Consider the following 27,545-nt stretch of genomic DNA (forward strand, 5'->3'; position numbering starts at 1 on the left):
CTTCTTCATACACTATTTCTCTTTTTTTTTTTTTGAGACGGAGTTTCGCTCTTGTTACCCAGGCTGGAGTGCAATGGCGCGATCTCGGCTCACCGCAACCTCCGCCTCCTGGGTTCAAGCAGTTCTCCTGCCTCAGCCTCCTGAATAGCTGGGATTACAGGCACGCGCCACCATGCCCAGCTAATTTTTTGTATTTTTAGTAGATACGGGGTTTCACCATGTTGACCAGGATGGTCTCGATCTATTGACCTCGTGATCCACCCGCCTCGGCCTCCCAAAGTGCTTGGATTACAGGCGTGAGCCACCGCTCCCAGCCCATATGCTATTTCTCATTTAATCAGTCCCCTCTTGTGAGCTATTTATGTTGTTTCCAACGTTTCCTAATTTTGAGAAAAAAAAAGAGCTTCAAGAAATGTCCTTGTAGCTCTATCTCTGCCCACATACACTATTCTTTCCTTGGGATAAATCTGCAGGCCTAGAATTGTTTTGGTAATGCAGACAGCTGTCACCAAATAATCCTCGGAAGAAGTTGTCCCTCGCCATGGGCGAGTGCCTTTTCAACATACTGGTAAGTAAGAAATTTAAAAAGAATCAGGAGCTGGTAGTCTCCCAAATTAGTTTTCTCTTTCCTCTCCCAGCATATGTCTTTTAAAAGGCTCTGGGAAGATTTCACTGTTTTAATTCTATAGAGAAAACAATGTGTGGCTCAAGAAACCCTTATAATCATGCATGAGTAGGGAAGAAGGGAGGGAGAGAACTTTCTGCAAATGTATTTCATGCCTTGGCTTCCCAAATGCCTGCCATTTATTAAGCCGATTGTTCGGTCTTCCCTAACATCCTCTCACCCAAGCAAATGACCTCATAAGCCAAAGAGAAGTGAGCTCTTTCCAAAAGGCAGCACTAGGAATCCACATTTCCCAGCTCACAGAGGGGCTGTGTGGCCTGGGGGAAGTGTCTTTCCACTCCTGGGCCTCCATGCCAGGCACCTAATCTGAGGGGTGCACAGAAGTACAGCTGGGCAGGCTGTTGGAGGCTCTGCCTCTTGTTTGCCAAAGTAAGGTCCCTTTCTGGCACTGGTGGCCTTTCCACTTCAGCTACCCTTTGGATTGCTGGAAAATGTGAGGCCTGAAGTGTCCTTGAAGCAAGCAGGACAAATGAGGACATGGCAGCCCTTTCCCATCTGGGAGCTGAGGTGCCTTAAATGTGGAGACCTTAAAAGGCATATAGGAGCCAGGGGCTGGGTTCTTATCTCCTGAACCTGGCCAATGTCCAGATGCACCTTATTTATAGCACCACTGACAAGGGCAGCGCAGCTGGCCGGCAGCTGCACAGAAGGTTGGGGCCTTCTAACCAGGCCGTCTGCCTGCATGGCTGCTGTCCCTGCTCATCAGGCTGGAGGACAGAAGACAGAACCCTGACACTGCAGGTAAGGACCACTGATTCCCTGTGCCCTTCTCTCACCCTTGCCATCTTTCCCAGCCTGACTCTGCAGCAGGCTTGGACAGCAGCCATGTAGGCATCTTGCTCCATGCACAGGGAGTGTCCCAGGCCTGGGAGGCACTGGGAGCTCATTGACCACAGCAGAGATGCAGGTGGTGCTGGCTGCTGGCTCCTACCAATGGCAAAGCCCAGGAACAGAAGCCACCCTGCCCAGAGATACAGGGGTGTCGGCTTGAAGAGAGAACCCTGCTCATTGGTAATGAGGAGAGGTTTAAATGAAATTGAACCCCTGCCCCCACTCAGTGGGAATCCGTTTTGAACACCGGAAAACATTTTTTAAGGGGAAAGCAAAAGAAGAAATACTATAAACATTGGAAAGGGGGAAAACCACAGTGCACTTGAACTTTTTCTCCCTGACAGAATTTCCGGAAAGCCTGGGCTGAAATGGCAAATTACTGATGAGTCTGATTACTCTGGGAAAGTGTGTTTATACAACGTGATTGACTCTTCGTGGCTGATGGTTTGAAAGTCCGGAGAGCTGTTGCGTGCTTTAAAAAGGAAATGCATGAATATTTTACAATTTCCAGAGCAGGGCAAACTCCAGGACGCACAGTCCTGAGTAACGCCCTGGTCAATTGTGTAATAATCTCAATACTGACAGGATGCCATATATATGATAATAGACATCATCTATATAAATATCCTCTAGCAAGACTCCATGCAAGATACTTTATCAAGTCTAAGCTAAAAAGAAAAGAAAAAGTTGTCAGTCCAGTTTTTATTTCTAAATTATTCTGAAGTCCGAAGAGTGTTAATAAATACCTGCACTACAGGTTAATGCTACTGTAGCTCATATTTGCTGTATGTAAGCTTATTTTCATTATTTTCTTTGTTTCTTGAAGAATATTATTTGAATTTTATTTTATTGCTAGGCTTTTTCAATTTTATTGGTACGTGTATTTTACATATATATTGGGTACATGTGAGTGTTCAGTACATACACAGAATGTGTAATGATCAAATCAGGGTTTTGGGGTATCCAGGATGGGCTGAAATAAGGTTTATTACATGTTGAGATCTAGCTGATCCAAGTTTTTATATTTAATCGAGTAGCTGACTAATCCACTCAAATGATTACATTTTGGGGGCTTTTTCTTATATTAAAAAATATTTTACTATATAACTTCCATGAAAAGTTGCATATTTTCCAACACAGAGTTCCCTGACTGCTCACTCACCACCTTGTCTTTTAGAACGTTTCGTACCTTTAAGTTTCATTGTTCTATTTAGAGCTTCCAGGGTTCTCCATTGATTTCAGATCCCCAAGGCCAGGCCAAGCCATGCCTCTCACTGCATTCCCATGACCTGAAGCACAGGGACCTACACACTTTCCACTGATCTCTAAAATATTTCATGTTTATAATACATGGCCCAGAGACTGATTTTAATTCATTCTCTCCCCACCAAAGAATGAGGTAAAATTATATTGAGTGTTTACATTTTCTTTTTTTTTACTCTACAAATAATCTATCTATGTTTACTATACAAAATACAGGCCAGCAACAAGAAGAAAATGGAAAATTATATATACTCTTATTACTCAAAGATAACTATTCTTACAATTTATTGTTCATTTTAATTATTGATTGATTCTAAGGTATCTTTGATTGAAAGATTAACCATTCACTTCATAGTAGATTTTTTTTTAAAAAAAAACCCCACTACGAGATATTTTAAGGTGAATCCAAAAACATTAAGTTATTTGGGAAACTGTAAATTATAATTAACAGAAATATATATATATATATATATATATATATATATATATCTCAAGTTATTTGGTAATCTGCTTTCTGTCCAATTTATGGTCAATGTCTTTTACTGTTGATTCGAAATCTAATTCCTTGAAAATTAGTTATCTCTATATATCATTATGACCCATTTTAGATAGTCAATATATTAAAATATTCATTATAGTTGGATAGATGAAGAGTCAAAGGGCATAAAGATTTAGATAAGATATTTTATTAGAATATAGCAATATAACATCAGTTTGAAGTATGACCTGGTAATCGATTTCTACACTAGTACTGGTCCCTTTCGAATCATGAAAAACTCAAGCATCTTGTGCCTTGATCTGCATGCCCCCCATGCCTTACAAAATCTGGTTTACTGATTTTTTTTTTATTACCATTGATTTGTCAGCACCTCCTCACTTAGTCTCTAATACACTAAAATATGGATGAAAAATAGAAAAGAACCAACGTTAAGTATTGAGTAATTTAATGTGTTACAATTTGGGACTTTAATTGAATTTAATGGATATGTTTTAGATAGGGAAAAGAGGAATAAAAATCCATTTTAACACAGGACTTTTGTTGCAGTTAAAGAGCAATACTGAAAAATTAAGCTGAACTAAAACCATCTGAAGCCAACAATTTGTAAAACATACTTGATGTGTTTTATTAATGAGGAGCATACAATTACATATTAAGAGGAAAGTGCAGAATTTCATTCTGCTCTTTTATTATTACTATTATTACTATATATATATATTTTTTTTTTTTTTCTGAGACGGAGTTTCGCTCTTGTTACCCAGGCTGGAGTGCAATGGCGCGATCTCGGCTCACCGCAACCTCCGCCTCCTGGGTTCAGGCAATTCTCCTGCCTCAGCCTCCTGAGTAGCTGGGATTACAGGCACACGCCACCATGCCCAGCTAATTTTTTGTATTTTTAGTAGAGACGGGGTTTCACCATGTTGACCAGGATGGTCTCGATCTCTTGACCTCGTGATCCGCCCGCCTCGGCCTCCCAAAGTGCTGGGATTACAGGCTTGAGCCACCGCGCCTGGCTTTTTTTTTTTTTTTGAGACAGAGTCTTGCTCTGCCGTCCAGACTGGAGTGCAGTGGCGCAATCTTGGCTCACGGCAACTTCTGCCTCCCGGGTTCAAGTGATTCTCCTGCCTCGGCCTCCCAAGTAGCTGGAACTACAGGCATGTACCACCATGCCCTGCTAATTTTCATAGTTTTAGCAGAGACAGTGTTTCGCCACGTTGACCAGGCTGGTCATGAACTCCTGACTCCAGGTGATCCGCCTGCCAAAGTGCTGTTATTCTGGTCTTTAAAGAGTAAGCATGTCTAGATGGTATCTGAAGCAGCTGTGGGAGCCACCTATTTTCATATTAAGTAAAAGCCATCGTAGTGCTTTTTGCCTGGGCTTAGTTCTGTGCAGCTAAATCTAAACTGATTTCAAAATATCAGCCCATGGTTTCATATGAACGCAAAATAGAAAATGACATGATTTGAATATTCTACTTCAAGTCATATCCTTGATAAGAAGATGAAATGGTTAAGATGAAGGCACAATGAGTTACATAGAAACATTGTGTGTGTGCATGTGTGTGTGTGTATATATATATGTGTGTGTGTGCATGTGTGTGTGTGATAATATGTAATAACTAAAACCAATAAACAGTGCAATAGCTCAAAAGTGGAGTACGGTTAAATAAAGTATAATATAGCCATAGTATGAAATATAGGCAACCATAAAAAATAAAGTTTACATAGAACTTTCAATTTTTAAAGCTCTTAATACAAAGCAATATGCATATTAACTGAAAAAATACACCAAAATATATAAAATTATCATTTCTGAAGGATAAGATTAGTAGTAATTTTATGTTTTTCTCTACAGTTTAAATAGTAAATGTTCTACGCTAAAACTAATGATAAAAGTTTTAGTAATGCAAAATTCTATGCAAACATAAAACACTCTAATTATTACCACCAATTATAAAAATTGTAAATAACCAACCAGAATGACTTAGCCTATTAAGAATAATGGCTAGTTTGGGAGGCTGAAGGGAGAAGATTGCTTGAGCCCAGGAGTTCGAAAACAGCCTGGGCAAGAAAACAAGACCCTAACTGAAAAAAAAGAAGTTAAAATTTATTGAATGATCATTATATTCAGGAACTATGTTTTAGCTCATTTAACACAACAGCCCTATAGGCAAAAGTTTTTATTAATTTTATTATTACTCCTATTTTCAGAGAAGGAAACTGAAGCTTAGAACCATGCTATTCATTGCCGAGGGTGCAACCAAGTTGATAAAGTCTTTTTTGTTGTTGTTGGGATTTTTTGGTTTTTTGTTTGTTTTGAGATGGAATCTCACTCTGTTGCCCAGACTGGAGTGCAGTGGTGCAATCTGGCTCACGGCAACCTCCATCTCCTGGGTTCAAGCGATTCTTGTGCCTCAGCCTCCCAAGTAGCTGGGACTACAGGCACGCACCACCACACCCAGCTAATTTTTGTATTTTTAGTAGAGACGGGGTTTCACCGTGCTGCCCAGACTGGTCTTGAATTCCTGACCTCAGGTGATCTGCTCACCTTGGCCTCCCAAAGTGTTGGGATTACAGGCATGAGCCACCATATCTGGCCTATGTCTTTCTTTCCGGTACTTTCCAATCCAATTGGCTTTAGACTTGAATGGCAAAAGAGCAACCCTCTTGCCATATGCAATGGGCAGCATGGTTTGAATGACTTAAGTGAATGCTGCAGGCATTGAGGGCAAAAATCTATGGACGTTTTTAAATACTTGGGATAAAGTTTACAGAGCAAGGGACATGGCACCTGGACGAAAGGAGGAATTAGCAGAGGCTGAGAATATTACAGGTGGGAAGGAACGTGAACAACACGGAGATGGAAAGTGATAAGATTCCTTCCAAGGTACCAGAAAACGTGCTAAATGTGTTGAGGGCTGGGTAATGACTTAAGGACAAGGGCTGCCTCACTTCTCTTGGTTCTCTTTGGGAGAGTTCTAAAACCCAACATTTTGTAAGATGAAATAAGGAAGTCTCTTGGTTTCCCAAAATAAAAGGGGAAAAAAGAAAAACATCGTTTTCATAAAGTATCTGGAATAAGACTAATTTGGATTCCAGATTTAAAATAAAATGAAGCTCTGAATTAGAGAGATAATAGTTGTTGGCGTTCAAGTGCTCATGGCATGTACAGCCGTGTTGTGAGTGCTACATACACACACACACACACACACACACACACACACACTCAGGATGCACAGGGTGGGTGGCTCTACAAGGAATTCTAACAGTTTCCTTGTTTATAGATGAGGAGTCGAGGCACTGAGAAGCAAAGGGGCACAGAGGCAGTACAGGGGAAGCTGAATTTGAACGCAGGCAATGCAATACCAGCTTCACACTAATCCCACTAGAAACTTGGAAAAGCCCCCACAATGGAGAAGGGACCTCATTTTAAAAATGAAGCCAGGCACTGTGGCTCAAGCCTGTCATCCCAGCATTTTGGGAGGCCAAGGTGGGTGAGTCACCTGAGGTCAGGCGTTTAAGACCAGCCTGGCCAACATGGGGAAACCCTATCTGTACTAAAAAATACAAAAATTAGCTTGGTGTGATGGCGTGTGCCTGTAATCCCAGTTATCTGAGAGGCTGAGGCAGGAGAATTGCTTAAACTCGAGATGCAGAGGTTGCAGTGAGCCGAGATCATGCCACTGCACTCCAACCTGGCGACAGAGAGAGACTCAGTCTCAAAAAAAAAAAAAAGGAAGAATGAGGACTTTGAACTTATTTTTATTTTTCATTTTTAATTCTCCCTTTAGTTCCAGCACCTTCTCAAGAGGTTGGGAAGGGTATTCATCACCCTACTTAAGCCCTGAGAGCTAGCACTGTAACTTGCACACAGTGTACAGCTGCCTAATAAATATTTGCTGAACCAAACTGGTGTGTGCAATTCAGCTGAGTTCTAGGAGTGTTGAAATCCAAAGGAAGGAGCTATAAGTTTTTCTTCTTGCCTAGTACTTTTCCCTTCTGCAATCCTGGCTGGGAACCAGGTTTCATATTCACTCCCTACCTTTGGATACATAGCACAAGGATGTGGTTTTTAAATGGAATCTTTTTGGATGCAATAAGTACTAACATTTGATGATAATCTACTTAGATTCTCTGATTTGGAATCTTCCATTTACTAATGTATCAGTCTGTGTGGGTGTGTCTGTGGATGTGTCTATGTGGACATGTGTCTCTGTGTATATATGTCTCTGCGTGTTTCTGTGTGTGTCTCTGTATGAGTCTGTGTGTGTTGGGGGAAGAGAAGAAGATGGAAATGCTAAAATATTCTAAATGCTGTAAAATTCTTTTTGAAAAGCTGTCCAATTTTCTTCAGAATCTTTTAATTAACTTACTAGGAAACAGTAATATTTTGCTCTCTTTAAATATAATTAAGGAACCAAAAAAGCAGGTGAGAGAGAATAGTCTCTTTACTTCAACTTTACTTACATTGAATAGCTGACCAGTGGCCAAATGTTGTGCTCTTCCAATCCCAAAATCAAAAGACAGAGGTCACACAAGACATTCAGATCAGTTAGGTTCAGTGAAAAAATAACAGCGAGTGTAAGACATAAAGCTGAGATCTGGAAAGTGCGTGAGACAAACTCCTTTTAGGTCCCTGTCTCTCTACTCCTGCAAACTGAAAATGCAAAAACCTGTGAGCAGGTGCAAATGTGTTGGCATTCAAATTAACCAGCATGGGCGATCATCCAAGTGAGGGGAGGAATCTGTACACTCACAGTTCCATGTCTGCAAACACTCTCAGGAAGAAAAGCTCTGCAAGCAGCAAGGAAGAGCCGGATAAGGACCTTCTAATTAAGACAGGGCTCTCCACAAGTCAGACAGTTTGGAAATGCATAGTGGCAAGTTCAACTTTGTTTAAATCATGAAAGTTGGGTAGAAGGCTTGATAAACCCCTTCAGCTGCTGTTATGAAGCAGCAGTGGCAGCGTATCCTCCACCCTGGCTGCTGATGAGCTCTGGCAGGATCCTGGCACGCTGCCCTGAGCTGCTTCTACTTCTGTCTGCTGTGTTTTGCTCTTTCCTGGGAAGTGTCAGCAAACCTCCACCAGCCTCGGGCAGGAGCAGCCAAGCAACCCCAGAGGCCAATGTGAGCTCAATTTAACTGCAGGTCTCTGTTTAAAATCAGCGATCACATTTGTGACTTAAATTAGATAGTGTGTCTCCTTTCCCCAAAATTTTCCAATAGCTTCCCAAGTCGAAATAAAATCCCAACTCTAACCATAGCCGACAGAGCCCTACATGATCTGGGCCCCAGGAATCTGGGGCCTCATCTCTTCCGTCTTTCCCTGTCCTTCCAGAGGGGATCCGGCCACACTGCCTTGGTCCAGTTATGCCAAGTACTGCCCTGCCCCAGGGCCTCCACAATTGCTGGCATCTCTGCCAGACTCTTCCCTAAGACAATCACACGCCTTCCCCCTTCCTTTGCTCACTCCCAGTCTGAGAGCTACCCCTAAATACTTCATCTAAAATGACACTCCTTATCAATCTCTAGCTCTTTAACGCTGATTTACTTGCCTTCTCACACATATACAGACCTGCATACCTATATATGTTTATCTCTCCTCCAACAAAATGTGAACTCCGATGAATGCAGAGACTCTATTTGTTCAGCGGGGTATCCCCAATACCTACAACAGTGAGTGCTGCCTACTAGGTACTAAATAAATGTCTCTTGAAGGATGAAGGTGTGAATAATTTATTTTTATACATTTAATTTGAGATCTTAGAAACTTTTTTACTGTAATTCATATTGTAGAGTTGGAATGGTACAAAACTCCTCCTCCCCATCATAAGGGTCATGACTGGTGTTCTTACTACAAAATCTAGATTAACAAAAGAAAAGTGAACTAATTGATTTCATGACATGGGAGGCTTCAGAAATGAAGACCCAAAGATCCAGCAGAAAACTGGCCATTTTTCTGGTTAGATTCGATAAAGAGAGTACAGTTGTGCAAAAATGTGATTGGACATGATGGGTGTGGCCTAATGGTAACAGACTGAGTGGGGAACCCCAGCAAGGTCTCTCAGCTCTCATTCAAATTGGCCTCTCTATGGGGCAGTCTTTCCTCCCAGACACAGGGCAGGCCCTCTCTGGAATGATGTCTTAGGATCTCCTTTCAGACAAGGTAGGTCCGGGAATTTCTTTATGGCCAACTCCTACACAAAAAGGCAGGGAAAAGCTTAGAGTAATGTTTCTAGGGTTCTTTTTAAACGGGTTTCACTCTTGTTGCCCAGGATGGAGTGCAATGGCGCGATCTCGGCTCACTGCAACCTCCACCTTCTGAGTTCAAGCGATTCTCCTGCCTCAGCCTTCCGAGTAGCTGGGACTACAGGCATGCGCCATCATGCCCAGCTAATTTATGTATTTTTAGTAGAGATGGGGTTTCACCATGTTGGCCAGTCTGGTCTCGACCTCCTGACTTCAGGTGATCCATCTACCTTGGCCTACCAAAGTACGGGGATTACAGGCATGAGCCACCGCACCTGGCCTATTTCTAGGTTTTATTTTGGGGGAAGAGTGGTTCTGGTTTCTCTGACCTGCCTTAAGGGAGGAAACAAAACAGAAAGAGGACAGGAGAAGATGAGAGAGAGACTTTGCTTCCGAGGCCTTTCCAGTGTGCTTTGGTTCAAAGCACTCAGCAAGCCACAGCACCACACTTTGAGTGTGTTGTTTGCTGAGCCCCGACAATGCCTATCACTGGTCACAGAGTTCTTGTTAGGATCCAAGTCTAATGTTCCTTGTTCACCACTTAAAATTCATTTTAAAAACTTCCACTACACTCGCATTTTGTCAAGCAACGGGGGTGGGAGTTGATGAGCCAGGTGGGAGTTGATTGCGCCAGGGCGCAAGGTCCTCGTTCTGCCACTCACACTGGCCACAGGCAAGATTTTTAACTTCCCAGAACCGTATTTGTAAAATGGGAATAATGTAGTAACCTTGTCAGTCACTTGTAGGGATTCAAGGAGACACTAATAACTGTGGCTACCATCAACGGAGCCCACGCCGCGTGGCAGAAAGTACATCCTGCACTTGACTTGCATTGCACTGTCCCGTCTTCACAGCAGCCACCTGGTGCAGGGACAATTACAATTTCTAGGTTGCGGATGAGGAAACAAATCCAAAAAAGTATCTGAACTAAGGAGATATAGTTGCTTTACTAGTTTCTTATGGCTGCTGTTGCAAATTACCATAAACTTACCTTCTTAAAGCAACACAAATTTACTATCTTACATTTTTGGAGGTCAGAAATCTGAAAAAGATCTCACTTGACCAGAATCGAGGTATCAGCAGGGCTGCATTCTGGAGGCTCTAGGGAAGAAATGTTTCCCCACTTTTCCCAGCTTCTGGAAAATGCCTGCATTCCTTGGCTCGTGGCCTTCCGTCTTCAAAGTCCAGAGCACAGCATCTTCACATTTCTCTTTCACTCTGCTTCTCCTGACTCCATCTTTCATGTATAAGGACGCTGGTGATTACACTGGAGGCTGCCCAGATAATGTAGAATAGTCTCCCTATCTCATGATCCTTAATCACATTTGCGAAGCCCCTCTTGTCACGTAAGGTGTCACATTCATGGGTCCAGGAGTTCAGACGTGCTTTATTTTGGGAGACCATCATTTTGCTACCAATTACGAAGAGGCAGAACTATGATTTGAATCCCGGCCTATTTCTTGACCATCACGTTGTGCAGTTAAGTCTCTGGTGTTTACAAAGTGCTCTTTCCTACCTTGTGGCAGTGGAGGAGGTGTGGTAAGCTCTGGATCCCAGATTCGGGTTTTGCATGCTGTGTTAAACAAGACAGGTCATTCCCTTCTGCCCTTCTCCCCGGCAGTATAGGATGCCAAAGTCTCACAGTTAACTGTCAGTATTGTTTTATCTCATCAAGGTAGGATTTAAAACAATCCATTTCACCTCATCTCCAAACATATTATTGACTCTTAAGCAACCACAGATGTTCAGTAAAAGTAGGTTACAAAGTAGAAATGAAAGCCCAGTGTGGGGACAGGCCATGACATCCCTCTTGTCCAACAGGGTGTCTGTGCAGCATGTAGAGCAGCCACTAAGGGCAGACCTGGAAGCAGGATCCCCACAGAAAGAGGAGCAGGTGAGGAAAAGCTGAGGCAACCTAGTTCAGGATGCTCCAGTGAAGGACACAAGGTCCGGCCACACAGGTGACCAGGGAGAGGGTGGTGACCCGGGTCACAACAGACAGAAGCTCCAGGAACCAGCCCAGGAAGGTGGCGAACAAGCTGACGCATACAGAGCCAAGGGACAGGACAAGTGTGGTCATGTGGCAGCCATGGGTGGACCTGCCCACAGGAGGGGGCAGTGGGCGGGCTCCAAGTCAGGCTGGTGGCCTTTGAGGAGCCTAACCTCTCAGGGCTGGAAAGATCCCAAACGTGGTTCCAAGGCCCAGCAAATGAGCCAGCTCTGATCCATCAGGGAGGGGGCAAGCCAACAGGACACGAGCCTTATTTGGATACAAAAGAAGTGGGGATGCAGGGAAAGTAGAAGCTGGAGATGAGCTGCAGTTTGGGGAAGATGGGGTGTTCACAGCTCGGGAAGCCCCTGGCTCCCAAAGCTATGTCAGCTGAACTATGTGCAGACCTCTACTCTACCTATGAGTGGCACAGGCCGCCCCTACATGTATACGCAAACCTCCACCCAGTCGGAGGTGGCTCAGGGCCTCAAGGGCTGGAATCTAAAAGGGCCTTTATTCCTCCAGGTAGGAAGGACTAGGGGACACCCTAAGCAGCCTTCTAGCCGCCTGGGACCTGTTACGACCATGAGTTCTGGGGACAGGATGACTTGGTATCCAGTTGCATTATTTTGATCCTTTCCCAAATGTGAGCAACATGGTGTTAGAAATCAGAGGTGAATTCACATGGGCTGTGTGTTTATGTGACAAAGCAGTAAGAATAAAGTAGATTGCATACTCTAGATACACTTTCCTCAGCTATTCATACTTAGGGTAACCCTTGAATTTATGGTCCAAACTGAGGTGCTTTTGAGAGCACTTTTAATAAGTATGTCAGGTCCACAGGTGTAACTGCAGGTTCTCAGGGTCCAAGGCCTCACACCCAGGCACCTAGGCCCTCGTGAAGCTGCCTTAGCTGTAAGCATAATGGTTTAGAGGGATTATTAAACATCTAAATGCTTCCCTGCAACCTCAAACACTCATATTCCTTTCACATGACAGATAAGAAACGCCAAAGTACAATTTCTTCGAAGGCAGATCGACAAAGTAACTCCCTCACAAGGGTCCGTCTGAAAGTCAGGGATATGTTTCTCCTATTGATTATTGACATTTGAGAGTTGCACTGGCCGGGCGTGGTGGCTCAAGCCTGTAATCCCAGCACTTTGGGAGGCCGAGGCGGGTGGATCACGAGGTCAAGAGATCGAGACCATCCTGGTCAACATGATGAAACCCCGTCTCTACTAAAAATACAAAAAATTAGCTGGGCATGGTGGTGCCTGCCTGTAATCCCAGCTACTCAGGAGGCTGAGGCAGGAGAATTGCCTGAACCCAGGAGGCGGAGGTTGCGGTGAGCCAAGATCACGCCATTGCACTCCAGTCTGGGTAACAAGAGCGAAACTCCGTCTCAAAAAAAAAAAAAAAAAGAGAGTTGCACCTCCATCCCCAACCCCCGGAGCTCGTTTTTCTTTTGTGACATTGTTCTAAATTGGGGTGCTTTTCTGCCACCCTCTCCACAAGTCCACAGGACCCTCTCTGTTGTCCAGGCTTCACTGAAACAAAAGTGTTTCAAGCTCAGGGTCGGTTTCGTAGTGCATGTTATGGGTTATGAAATCAGTTCATTGGATTGAGATCAGTATATTTTTAACAATAAAATGAAATTAACTAGAGTAGGAAAAAATAGAATGAAAGGGAATAGAATGCATTTCACATAGTAAGAAATTCCAGAATTTTTTCATGACAGTGTATTTTTGTAGCACTACATATAAGGGTCTTTGAAGTGGTTATGATGTAGAAATGCACTTCCTGGTGTGGGCTGCCACCAAAGTTTGCAGTCCCCTGCTATAAACCATCTTTTCAGGTTTTCTTTTTCCTTTCCTGGATTCTTACAGTGCCAAAGACCGCTCTCTTACGCCCACACACCCCTCAGTCATCCTCCATTTGCTGCAGATGGCTTAGTTTGATCCTTTAGCCTAGAGCCAGTGAAATACCTTCCTATGTGATCAGTTCTATAAACATAAATCTTTATCAAAAAAGGCAAAGAAACAGCCAAAACCTCGCACCATTCACAAAGGACCGATCAGGCCATGTGAGGAGAGATCTCTGAGAAGCTTCAAAGCAACTCAGCTAATTCTCAGCAACCCCACACCTCCTCGGCAGCATCTGCACCCCAGCACTATTTGTGCCTAAGTGTGGGAGTGTGTGTGTTCTCATGCACCTCCCTTCTGTGCCACAAAATAAGTGGAAATATCCCTGCCTGAGTGCCTGGCCCCACTTCTGCATTGTTTCAGGATCTCTGCAGCAGCGCAGGGGCTTCCAGCTTCTTCCTGTAATTTTGCAGAAGGTAGATGCAGGAATGGGGAGCCCTCACATCAAAGGCTGCCTGCCAGGACTGCTGGCTCAGGGAAGGGAGGAGGGGGACCCTGGTGCAGAGCAGAAGACAGCGACCCTAGGCAGGATGTCTGGAAGGAAAGATAAAAGCAAACTGCAAAGGTATTTTAATAGACGTGCTATTTCCATTCTTTACCATGTGTTTTTCATTCCGCTTTTGGTTACTTTTGACTTGAATTATGGAGTCTAGTTAAGGTAACTTAGATGCAATTACTTTTAGACATCGAAAATGAATATACTGACTTTTCCTGATGAGGCTAGGGGTGATGGGAAGTGGCTAAGATAGAATGCACATTGCCTTTTAGAAAGCTGGAAAAATTCTTCTCTTCTCACTTCCTTATGGGAACAGAGAACCTGTTTATCCAAGAGCGAAGAGCAGTTTGACAAATGCACAGGGTAAAACCTTGCATCCAAGATAGAAAAACAGCCCCAATGATGACACAGTGTGGTCATTACACTGCCGAAGAGGAAGCAAATACCCTTTAACCAGAAGGACAAGACACAGAGATAAACATTCTTCCTATTACAGAAATATGGTGGATTTCTTAATGACTGTGATCTTAAAAAAGTGATGCAATTGTTTTCCATTGAATAACTAAAAATACTGTTAGGAATATCAGTATGTTCCCTGATATTGTCAGAAGCTTCATGGGACCCTCAGGCAAGTATAGTGTATCCTCTCTTTGTACCTCAGTCTCTACTCCTGTAAAATGCAGATAATTATACCAGTAAGTGCTATTGTTCGAATTGATGAAATTGGTTTTTGAAACCTTCCAGTGGCTTGCAAATAATTCAAAATTCAACGTAATTTCCAATCATTCTAAAAGTTGCATCTTGCCTTTTTTGGAAACATTATTGCTCTGTTGGCTTTTTCTTTTTCTTTTTCTTTCTTTCTTTCTTTCTTTTTTTTTTTTTTTTTTTTGAGACAGAGTCTCGCTTTGTCACCCAGGCTGTAGTGCAATGGCCTGCTCTCAGCTCACCACAACCTCCGCCTCCCGGGATAAAGCAATTCTCCTGCCTCAGCCTCCCAAGTAGCTGGGATGACAGGTGTGTGCCACCACACCCGACTAATTTTTGCATTTTTAAGTAGAGATGGGGTTTCAACCTGTCAGCCAGGCTGGTCTCAAATTCCTGAAATTGTGATCAGCCCACCTCAGCCTCCCAAAGTGCTGGGATTACAGACATGAGCCACCGTGCCCAGCTCTGTTGGCTTTTCCTAACATATGGCTATCACGGACAACTTCCATTTGGTACTAAAATCCAGAAGAATCCTCATTCCTCTGGGGCAAACATCAGAGAGAGGAAGGGAAGAGCTGCCTCAAGGACCTGGCGCTTGACACCACTGCCTGAGCAAACCAAGCATCTTCAGCTTGCTCTCCACTATGAGAGAACTGTGATGGGTTCCCATGCCATCTGAGCAGGAAAAGGCAGGAAGCAAGAGAGAAAAATCAGTGCTCTGACATTACTGACTGAAGCCTACACTCTGGTTTGCTACTTATCTGAGAGGTACAGTGTCTACTGAGTAAAACTGTCAGAATGAAAAATAGTCCATGATTTTGGTATCTTGTCCAATGCAACCTACTGTATAACTAATCCAGACAATTATTTTCCTAATCAAGCAGTCAATAGACAAAATAAAGAGGACAAAAAAAAATCAACCTAAAGATGCAATTTGGTGGCAATATTAAACTGCAGACAGGATTTAATTTTGATTTCTTTCATCTGGAGCATTTTTTTGCCAGAGATAAGTCACATCTGTCAAAACACCAACAACAAAAAATTGGCAGAAAATTAATTTCCATCGTCCTGATGTCTCTAAGTGGCTTGTGGTTCAGTTTGTAGATCATGTCTCATCTAGAGCTATAATCCTGTAATGAAAAAGTAAATCAAACCAAGAGGAAACTATAAATCTAAAAAAAAAATGGTCTTGTATGTGACCCATTATTCCCATCACAATTTTGCTTCCTAAGAAGTTTTGCCTTATATGGGAAGCACCAAGGATCCATCCACATGGGGTCCTGGCAATCCCCATGTATATGACTTGCACCTCCATATGCATCTTGCCACCAACTTGGGAATGCCAGGAGCTGGTTATGGTTCACAGGGCATAAGAGTCCTTGCCATTCTCACCAATAGCACCAGCATCTCAAAAACCCAAAGTGAAAAAGCAAACAAGTTACAAACATAAGCAAACCAACACATTTTCAAGCCAAACAGCTGTTTCTTACTATGGCTTTTCCTTTCTGGTCCTCAACGCGGCCAAGATCACTGCTGGGCATGCATGGTGCTGGAGGATTCGCATGCATGTGGGGAAGAACGCCTTTCCACTGTGACTCTTTCCTGGGGCAACTTCTCTGAGATACACTGCTAATGCATGGAACAGGACCCCAAGAGGGAGAAAAGCTGATGGGAACAAAAAGATGTACCAATGGACTCTGGTCTCAATATAGAAATAGCATGGTGGGGCCAGGTGCAGTGGCTCATACCTGTAATCTCAGCACTTTGGGTGGTCGAGGTGGGAGGATCACAAGGTCAGGAGATCGAAGCCATCCTGGCTAACATGGTGAAACCCCCATCTCTACTAAAAACACAAAAATTAGCTGGGCATGGTAGCGCATACCTATAATCCCAGATACTTGGGAAGGTGAGGCAGGAGAATCGCTTGAACTGAGGAGTCAAAGGTTGCGGTGAGCCAAGATTGCGTCACTGCACTCCAGTCTGGTGACAGAGCAAGATTCTGTCCAAAAAAAGCATGGTGAGGAAACAGAAACATCTTTTCCATTAAATCAAAGAAACAAATATGGAAAACTAAATCCTAGAATGTTGAGTCCCTGATGGCAGAGACTGCGCATTGCAAGCTCATGCATGGAACTGTGTCCTCTGCATCACAGAAGTGCCTCAATTTGACAGTTACAGTATCAGTGTCATGAGGCTAGGATACCTCTTGGCCAATGCAACCCATAGCATAACTAATCCAGACAGTCATTTTCTCAATCAAGCAGTCAACTGATAAGGAGGACACAAAAACCAACCTAAAGATGGAATTTAGTGGCAGCGTTAAACTGTAGACAGTATTTAATTTTGATTTCTTTCATCTGGAGCATTTTATTGCCAGAAATCTGTCATATCTGTCAGAACAAACAAAAAAAAAATGAACAGAAAATTGGTTTTCATTATCTTGATAGCATTTGTCCTCGAGATAACATTTGCCTTAGCGAATACTGTTTGTCTTTTTGATCAGAAGAGTCGAGCTTATGGTCTTACCTCAGACACTGGACCTTCTGTAGAGTGCTTGTGAATGCTCCACCCAATGTCCACACTCCAGTGACCAGGCTTTTGGGTTGCTGGTCTTTGAACCCTGGCCTGTAACCTCAAGCAGGGCAGAACATTGCCACAAAGCCCTAGATTGCTGGCACCAAATCAAATTTGTGAGGACTCTGTCCCAGGCATGCTATATGAAACTGGCTGTCCTTATAAGCCAGAGACAAGCCAGTGACGATGGGACCAGGAACAGTTCACTTTCTTCCCATTAGATAACTTCTTTATCAAGGGAGACCTGGACCACCTGGAGTCTGATCATATCTGGATCTGTCTCATGAGCCTGATCGAGTATAGAACAGGGATGCAGGGACACTGGGCCACCACCGGCTCTGTACATCCCCAATGCCCTATTCTCAGGCTGTGGATAGAGCCCCCTTTCTCCTAAACCTTGCCCCACTAGTTCAGGGGTCCCCAATCCCCAGGCCGTGAACCGGTGCTGGTCCATGAGCTGTTAGGAACCCAGCCACACAACAGGAGGTGAGTGGCAGGCAAGCAAGCATTACCACCTGAGCTCTGCCTCCTGTCAGATCAGTGGAGGCATTAAATACTTATCAGAGCATGAAACCTATAGTGAACTGAACATGTGAGCAGTCAAGGCTGAATGCTCCTTGTGAGAATCTAATGCCTAATGATCTGAGTAGGAATGGTTTCATCCTGAAACCCTCTACCTCCCACCTCCCAATTCATGGAAAAAATTGTCTTCCATGAAACGGGTCCCTGGTGCCAAAAACACTAGAGATATCTGCATTAGTTCGTCCTCAGCCATCCCTCTCCCTGCCCCACATCTGCTAGATTCTTCCTCATGTTACTATTAGTTACGAATAATTTGCTACTATTATTAGTGAAGGCATCATGGATTGAGTATGTCTCCCCCAAATTTATATGATGAAGCCCTAACTCCCAGCAACTCTGTGGCCTTATTTGGAAATGGGGTTGTTACAGAGTAATTAGTTAAGAGGTGGTCATTAGGGTAGCCCTAATCCAATATGAGTAGTGTCCTTGTAAAAGGGAGTTTTAGGGGGACATTTGGGCAGATGCACACAGAGGGAGATTCCATGTCCACTTGAAGACAGAGATCAGAGAAGTGAGTCTACAAGCCAAGGGATGCCAAAGATTGCCAGCAAACCATTGGAAGCTAGGGAGTAGCATAGAACAAATGCTCCCTCACAGTCCTCAGAAGGGACCAACCCTGCTGACACCTTGATCTTGGACTTCCAGCTTCCAAAACTGGGAGACAATAAATTTCTGTTGTTTAAGCCATCCAGTCTGTGGTACTCTGTGATAAGAGCCCTAGCACACTAACACAAGGGGCATTGGCTGGCGTATCTTTGAGCAAATGAAGAACTGAGTACAAGCAGTCAATTCTCATCTTGAAACCTTGGCCAGTGAATCCCCTCCCACCCGCAACTGGGCACTTCCTCTTAGTGACTACGCATGTTCGGTCATACTGGATTATGTGATGTAGGGGAGGAAAATAAAACTTTTCCTCTACCTTCTTCTGTTACTTAGCTGGGGACTGTTAATTACACTGACAAAAGTGAGAGTCTCAGGAGAAAAGACATACAAATCTTATTTTATGTTATTATTTTAATTTTTATGCAAAGGGCCATTCATAGAAAAGAAGTGAAGAACCAGAGAGGCAGTTAGACCCTGGAGTTTATATATAGCATTTTAACAAAGGGTGATAAATTTGCATAGAAGTAACAAAAGAATCAAAAAGCACCCTGGGCTTCTTGGAGTAGAAGAGTAAACATATAGGGGAACCCAGTGAAAGGGAAGGGTGATACGTTTATGAAGACCTGTCTTGGTCCAGATTTTCTGCCTCTAGTGACAAGAGTTGTCCTCCTCTTAGTATGGAAGAGGAGAGGAGAAATACCTTCACAAAGGAAAATGTATGTCCTGCTTTTTCTGCCTTTGCTGCTTCTTAACTGCCTTCACTTCAAAGCAATCCTGATGAGAATGATACAATGGACTTTGGGGACCCTGGGAGAAAGGGTGGGAAGGGGGTGAGGGATAAAAGACTACAGATTGGGTTCAGTGTGTACTGCTTGGGTGATAGGTGCACCAAAATCTCACAAATCACCACTAAAGAACTCACTTATATAACCAAACACCACCTATTCCCCCCAAAACCTATGAAAATAAAAAATAATTTTAAATCCTTATGCCAAAGTGGCATATTTTGGTGTGACGTATTTTGGTGTGGCATATTCTGATCCTCCAGTGGCCTTCTATAGATCTGCATGTCTGGCTTTCTGATGTATGAGTACAGGAAAGCCTACTTTGTAGACTGACATATACTAAATAAAATATTCATATGCAAATACTACACAGTAGTCCCCCCTTATCTGCTGGGGATATTTTCCAAGACTCACAGTGAATGCCTGAAACTGTGGATAGTCCCCAAACCTGCATATACTATGTTTTTTCCTATGTATACATACCCATGATAAATTTTAACTTAAAACTAGTCACAGTAAGAGATTAACAATACAAATGAAATAGAATAATTGTAACAATATACTGTAATAAAACACATGTGAATGTGGCCGCTCTCTGTCAAAATATTTCATTGTATTATACTTAATCTATTTTCAGCCCCACCGTGGACCATGAGTGACTGAAAGCATGGAAAGAGAAACTGCAGATAAGGTGGGGTGGCAGGGTCGGCTACTGTATGAATAAATACATTTTATAGACAGATATAACCTAAAAGAAGAAATAGAACACTCTATGTCTGCACATACTTTATCCACAGCTGTATTCATACAAATGTAAAGTGCAGAACAGAAGCTGCTCACTAAATCAGCTCAACTGAAATATCTGGATAATTAGTGGTACCTGGTCTTTTGGATCCACTTCTCATGAAATGTGCATCTCTGACCTACCTATGGGATTAAAGTGTGTTTTTTGTTTGTTTTTGTTGGTGTTGTTTGGCCCTCTGGGTCTCTGTGGCTTATTTCCAATAGGAAGAAAATAAATAATTTCTGTTGGAGAGAGTGTATCCCTGTGACTCAGGTGGCTTGCCCTGGTGCTCACTTGTCTGGCCCCCACATCTTTCAAACCAGAAGGTCCAGGTGTTAGGATATCCAGCTCAAGAAGCCCAGAACCACCTTAATGATGAGCCCTTGGCAGCCTTGGGTGACCATTTGCAGAGTCAAAAATGAGAACAGATACGAGACACTAGCTTTCCAGACTATGTCTGAATCCCCACCATTTACCCTCATGATGGAAAATATGCTACTTCCACTTCTATTACAAAGCATAATGACTTCCCCAGACTAAAGTGTTTTAATTCAATGTTTCTCAATGTGTGGTTCTTACACCCTGAGTCGCTTTCAAAGAGTTTGTGTGGTCAAAGCTATTTTCTTAATACTAGTAGGATATATTACTTGTCTTTTCACTGTGTTGACATTTATGCTGGTACTAAAGTCACGGTGGGAAGACTCCTAGTGCCTTAGCAAGAATCAAGGTGGTGGTTCCAAACCAAACTAGTATTCATGATAGTCTTCATCACCAAGCACTAGGGGGAAAAGAAAAGCGCAGTCTCATTCCAGAATGACCTTGATGAAATAGTAACCATTTTTTTTTTTTTTTTGAGATGTATTCTTACTCTTGTTGCCCAGGCTGGAGTGCAATGATGTGATCTTGGCTCACCCCATCCTCCGCCTCCCAGGTTCAAGGGATTCTCCTGCCTCAGCCTCCCAAGTAGCTGAGATTACAGGTGCCTGCCAACACGCTGAGCTAATTTTTTTTTGTATTTTTAGTAGAGACGGGGTTTCGCTATGTTGGTCAGGCTGGTCTCGAACTCCTAACCTCAGGCAATCCACCCACCTCGGCCTCCCAAAGTGCTGGGATTACAGATGTGAGCCACCACGCCCGGCCACAGTAACAATTATTAATGTTATTAGATCTGCACCCTTAAACACATTTTTTTTTTTTTTGGACACAAGAGTCTCACTCTGTTGCCCAGGCTATAGTACAGTGGCACAATCTCAACTCACTGCAACCTCCATCTCCCAGGTTCAAGCAATTCTCCTGCCTCAGCCTCCCTAGTGGCTGGGACTACAGGTGCACACTGCCACGCCTGGCCAATTTTTTGTATTTTACTGGAGACGGGATTTCACCATGTTGCCCAGGCTGGTCTCAAACTCCTGAGCTCAGACAATCCACTCCCTCGGGCTCCCAAAGTGCTGGGATTACAGGTGTGAGCCACTGCGCCCACCAACACCCATTCTTTTTAATATTCTGAGTGATGAAAGAGAAGATGCAGGAAGCACTTCAGCTCATATCAAAGAACTGTGACTCTCTTGAGGAAAGGCAGTTGTGCAATGGCCCAAGTTGTAAGTTCAACAAGATGTTTCTTCCATTTTCACTGGAAACAACTGACAGACAAATACTTAGATTTTGGTAGTAGATATTTTCTCAAAAATGAAGAGTAGCCTGTCATTCTAAGGGAAACAGTGGACAGTATTTGTTTTTGTTTTCAAGTATAAATTTGAGTTTTCAGGTGAAAATTATCATTTTGGGAAACTGTGAGCTTGACAGTTTCCCGGTGTTTAAAAACTTCTGATTAGATGGGTGGTGATATTAATTATAGTAATCTGTTAATATTGTATAATGAAATGTATCAGCATTTGAAAAATCTATAGAAGCACTGTTTTCCAGATCTAACACAATAATGTGTATGTTAAAGATTTGTTTGAAGCTTAAGAAGACCAAATGGGCTTTAATGTAATAGAATATGAAAAGTTTCTTGAAGTGGTTTCAGATTCCACGTTGCAATCTTTAAGAAGTAGTTACGAAACAACTGCTTGTCAACTTTTGGTGTAAAATCTATCTATCTATAAAGACAGAGAGATGATGATCTGAGATGGCTATCAAAATGTTTCTCTTTTTCAACTACATTTCTGCATAAGGTTGCATTTCCTTCATAAATTTCAACCAAAACCACGTATTTGACAGATCAAATTCAGAAGCAGACATGAGAACTGAGCTTTCCAGCTGTCTTCTATTAAGCTCAATGTTAAAGAGATTTGCAAAAACATAAAACCACACCACTCTTCCTACTAGTTGTTTTGTTTTGGGAAATATAGTTATTTTTCATGAAAATATTCTGTGTTATATGTTACCGACTTAATGTTGTTAAATTTAAATGAATTAATTTGTTAGCTTCTAAGTTTTAATTTCTAATGCCATAAATATAATAGATACAACCCAAATAAACAACAGCCCTTTGGGATCCTTAATAATGTTAAAGAATACACAACGTTGTACTCTCCGACGCACTCTTTGAGAATAGGGGTTGAGAGTAGCTGGTTTAATTAAACTTGAAATTGATTGAATATGGTTCCACACACAGTTTCAATCCTTGTTAATATTCTCCACATATTCCCATTGTATAAAACACTGAGTTATAGATGTATTCTTAGCTGAAATCATCTAGATGATTGTACCCTATGGGCTATGCTCCCACCATGTTGTACCGTTCTGTTCCAAGGAGTCCCTGCTGCTTAACTTGGGGTTAGGGCCACAGAGAAGTAACTTAGAGATGCAGAATCCTTGTGCTTTTAAGGAATTTGCATTGCTTACTTTATTTGTTTATTTATTTATTGTTGGTTCTATTTTAGGAACAGCTTTTCTTTGGGCTGTTTCCCAACACCTTTTAATGTGATTTTTATAGACACGGTTTTTTTCTTGCAAATCGAGTCACATGTTATTTCCCCGCCCATTGTGAAGCCACCTTCAATCTCTGTTTAAAAGTGTTATTGAATTTAGTTGTTTAAAGTCATTATTTAAACCGCCTTTGCTGTGGTAAGAGATGTGGATTATTTATTTGTTTTATGTTATTTTAGTTATTAACCAGATAATCAATGTGGTGCAAAATTCAGAAGGTACCAGAAGAGAGTAATTAAAAGTGATTTTCCCCTTCCCTTCACGTTCAAGTCTTCCTTAGTTCTCCGCAGAAGCAACTACTATTGCCAACTCCTTGTGCATCCTTCCAGAGATATTCCAAACATGTGTAATGGCGACACACCCTTTTCTTACAAATGGTAGGATACTCCACACAATGACTTGCACTTTCTTCTTTCACTTAGCATCCTGTGTTGGAGATTGGCCCAGAGAGAGAGAGTTTGCCTCACTGTTTATAGTGGTATAGTGCTTGCTCCGCTGTATGGATGAATGACTTGACTCTTCCCCTAACTATAAACATTTAGATTGCTTCCCAACCTTTGCTACCTTAAACAATGCTCTAGTGTCTGCATACATCTGCGTTTGTGTACAACAAACATATACAAATATAACTTCAGGATCAAAAACTATGTAAGCCACCATCACTTACACTACAGTTGTGTTAGAGAAAATTATAAGTCCTAGGTTACTGAGAAATTGTTAAAAAGCTGGTGATATTGTGAAATAGTTTGTCTTCTTTCAGTTTCCTGAGGTACAGCTCCTAAAATCCTTTAAATCTGGCCAGGTGCAGTGCCTCACACTTGTAATCCCAGCATTTTGAGAGGCCAAGGCAGATGCATCACTTGAGGCCAGAAGTTTGAGACCAGCCTTGGCCAACATGGCAAAACCCTGTCACTACTAAAAATACAAAATTAGCCAGGCACGGTAGTGCACACCTGTAATCTCAGCTACTGGAGAGGCTGAGGCAGGAAAATTGCTTGAACTTGGGAGGCGGAGGTTGCAGTGAGCTGAGATCCTGCCACCATACTCCAGCTTGGGCAACAGAGCAAGACTCTATCTCAGAAACAAAACAAAACAAAAAGGCTTAAAATCTCTTGAGTGATAAGAGTACTTTTGTATGCTAATGAGATAATGGTGGCTGGGGAGTCCTAGGCAGCTTCAGGATGGGGGCTGATCACTGGAAAGACCAAGGCATGACTAACCTTCCAGGAGGACAGAGGTGCTCAAGGTTAAGTTGATCACTAGTGGCCAGTGGTCTAATCAATCAGGTCTGTGCAATGAAGCCTCCAGGAAAACCCAAAGGACAGGGTTCAGATGGGTGTCCAGATGGTTGAACATGCAGAGGTTCCTGGAGGGTGGTGACCACATGCCTTCCCCCTGCCTTGTTTTGTATCCCGCAAATCTTTATAATACATGGGTAAACATAAATAAAGCACTTCCCTCAGTTCTGTGAGTTGCTCTAGCAAATTAATGGAATCCAAAGAGGGATTCTAGGACCCCCTCCCAAATTAATAGCATATTGGTCAGAAGTACAGGTGACAACCTATTGCTTGGAAACTGCATCTGATATTCAGGGCAGCAGTCTTGTGGGACCGCATCCTCAACCTGTAGGATCTAACTCCGGGCAGATAGTGTCAGAATTGAATTGAATTTGAGGACACCCAGCTGGTGTCTCCTGGAGAATCACTTGCAGAATTGCTTCATGGGAGGTGGGGGGGCGGGGAGAATCACACCCAACTGGGGTCACAGAAGTGTTCTGTGTTGTGTGCATCCGGTAGGAAAAAAACAGCTTGGGGTTAGGCATGGTGGCTCACATCTGGGCTTTGGGAAGCCAAGGGGAGAAAACTGCTTGGGCAGAAGTTCAAGACTAGCCTGGACAACATAGCAAGACCTTGTCTCTACAAAAACAAAAATAAATATAAATTAGTTGGGCATGGTGGTGCACCTGTGGTCCCAGTTTCTCAGGAGGCTGAGGTAGGAGAATCACCTGAGTCCAGGAGTTCAAAGTTACAGTGATCTGTGATCGTGCCACTGCACTCCAGTCTGGGTGACAGAGTAAGACCCCGCCTGTAAAAATATTTTTGTAAACTGTTTTTCTCTGATATCTTACAAAGTTATATGGTAAATAACATTTAGCTTGGTTGTTAACTGCCAGAATAGCTCCATGGAGAGGTGTTGTTCCTCTTTTCTTTAAAAGAGAGTGGAAAGAAAATAAATAGTTTCCTTAGCCTGACTAGAAAAAGAAATCAGGCTTTATGCTTCTTGATCTTGGAAAATGTTGAGTCCATTTTTGTCAGGAGGCTGAAGAAATAGGGAAGAAGGTTGAGGAGAGGCTTTGCCTTTCTGTTTTGACTATTTTATTTCTTGTGCTGGTTGAGAAGGAGAAGCTTTAAGGATGGGTCATGAGAGCTCAGAAACTGATCACTGCCTTGCTCCATGAGGCAGCCTGGTAGAAGGGACGGAACCGGGAAAAGTGAGCAGTCACACCATCACACGCTGTCCTGATTTGCATCCTGTCCTGCACCATTAACTCTGACTTTGAACACATTATTTGCCCTCTCTGGGCCTCAGTTTCCTTCCCTGTAGAACTGAGCTACGTGGAATTTCTTTCTCTTTCCCATTAGACCTCTTATACTACCATCTCCACACCCTCCATTGTCACTGACCACTGCAATGTGCTTCTGTCCCCATGATGCCACTGAGCACATCCAGATGTCACCAACAGCCACTGTGCTGCCACATGCAACACACTCTCAGCAGCCCCTGGCCACCACTCCTCGGCTGTGTCAGTCACTGGATTCACTGTCCTGGCTCTTGGCTCTTTCTCCCTATCCTTCCTTGACGCTGCTTTCTCAGTCACCTCTGCGGATGCTGCCCCCTAAACCTTAGGCTCCTCTGGAACTTGACCTTCAACCCACTCTTAACCATTCACACACTTTCTTGCATGACCTCACTCACTTTCCCGGTTTATTTATTTGCTCTTTTGCTTTACTGATTTTTACCTGCCATTTGGCTAATGACCCCTATGTGCATACCACCAGCTCCAACCTTCCCCCTGAATCTCATGTTTCTACAAGTTTAGGACATTTTTCTATTTGGATGGCTGTCCCTAAACTGCTTCTGCTTCAATAGGTCAAATTTGAATTCATCTCCACCACCAGCCTGTTTTTTCTATTTTCCTGATGATTATACCTTTTGGTTACCCCAAGACACCTCTGCCTTCTGGGTTCAAGCAATTCTCGTTCTAGCTTAATGTCATGATCTGAAGCTCATCCATGTTGGAGCATGTGTCAGAATTTCCTTCCTTTTTCAGTGTGAATAAGAGCCAATTGTATGGACGTACTACATGTTGCTCAGGCATTCACCTATCTATGGAAGTTTGGGTTGCATCCACCTGTTGGCTATTGTGAATAATGCTGTTGTGAACATGAGTGTGCAAGTATTTCTTCTAAACCCTGCTTTCAATTCTATTAGGGAGTATACTTTCCACATCTTAAACTTGACCAGAACTAAATGGAATTTCATCTTTACCCAGCTGGCTCCCTCCCTTCCGGTCACACTGGACTTTAAGCCTTAGAAGCGATGGTTGAGATTTATTCACCTTGGTGGCATTGTAAGGATGAGTCACTTAGCAAACAACTTCCTGCTCAGTAGTTTTCTCCTGGTACTCTACTCAATGCAATTACTAGGAGAAGGACACCCTGTGAACTTTTTTTTTTTTTTTGAAACGGAGTCTTGCTCTGTCACCCAGGCTGGAGGGCAATGGCTCAATCTCAGCTCACCACAATCTCCTTCTCCCGGGTTCAAGCCATTATCCTGCCTCACCTTTCTGAGAAGCTGGGATTACAGATACCCACCACCATGCCCAGCTAATTTTTGTACTTTGAGTAGAGACAGGATTTTACCATATTGGTCAGGCTGATCTTGAACTCCTGACTTCAAATGATCCACCAGCCTTGGCTTCCCAAAGTGCTGGGAACCATGAGAACTTTTAAAGTCAAAAAGGCCTTAAATTCAAGACCATTTACAAATTCTTCATTTCTAAGGTTAGGATTCTAGGTAAGTAAAAAAAAAAGAATTTATCTAAAACCAGGAGTAAGAGACAAAGTTTATCAAGCTGTGCTTGAAAAAGAATGAGGGGGAGAAAAAAAAGAAAAAAAAATTGTACATTATACTTTGATTAAAAAAAAAAAAACTCTATATGGGACAGCACTGACAGTTGATAATACTCTTTCTAAAGTTACATTTTGTTTTTATCTTAAAAGTTACATTTTAAAACAAACTCGAAGATAATACTAGGAAATTGTGCTAATAACCTTTAATGTGTCTACAGTTTAGGACGTAGTGGGTGTCAGTCTGCCTTAATTTTAGAATCCGTTTTTTGGCTGAAACGAGAAAGAATGAACCTAAAGATTAGCGTGATGATGCTTACGTACACACCTGTGTCCACAGAGGCTCACTGGTACTTCTCTTACGTTGGGTCTTATTACTGTTTCCCTCTCCCTTTTAAATTTCACAAAGATTCAGTTAACAAGCTGTAGGTTCAGGGTCAAAATGGCGGACATTTTGTAAATGATGAAATGGAATGTAGAATCTTAAAAACCTTCTATGTACTGGTCCCATGACGT

At 42.7% G+C, this 27,545-nt stretch overlaps 1 protein-coding gene across 1 annotated transcript in view; it reads left to right on the forward strand.

Moving 5' to 3' along the window:
* The first annotated feature begins 1,295 nt into the window (after window positions 1–1,295).
* FHL2 (four and a half LIM domains 2) overlaps window positions 1,296–27,545 on the forward strand; it is a 79,209-nt gene continuing 52,959 nt past the window's right edge. Inside the window, exon 1 of the mRNA XM_003922781.4 lies at window positions 1,296–1,426. The gene's annotated coding sequence lies outside the window, so the exon portion shown is untranslated. The remainder of the gene's footprint in view (window positions 1,427–27,545) is intronic.

This window comes from Saimiri boliviensis, chromosome 1 (genome assembly GCF_048565385.1).
Source record: "Saimiri boliviensis isolate mSaiBol1 chromosome 1, mSaiBol1.pri, whole genome shotgun sequence".
Taxonomy (NCBI): Eukaryota; Metazoa; Chordata; class Mammalia; order Primates; family Cebidae; genus Saimiri; species Saimiri boliviensis.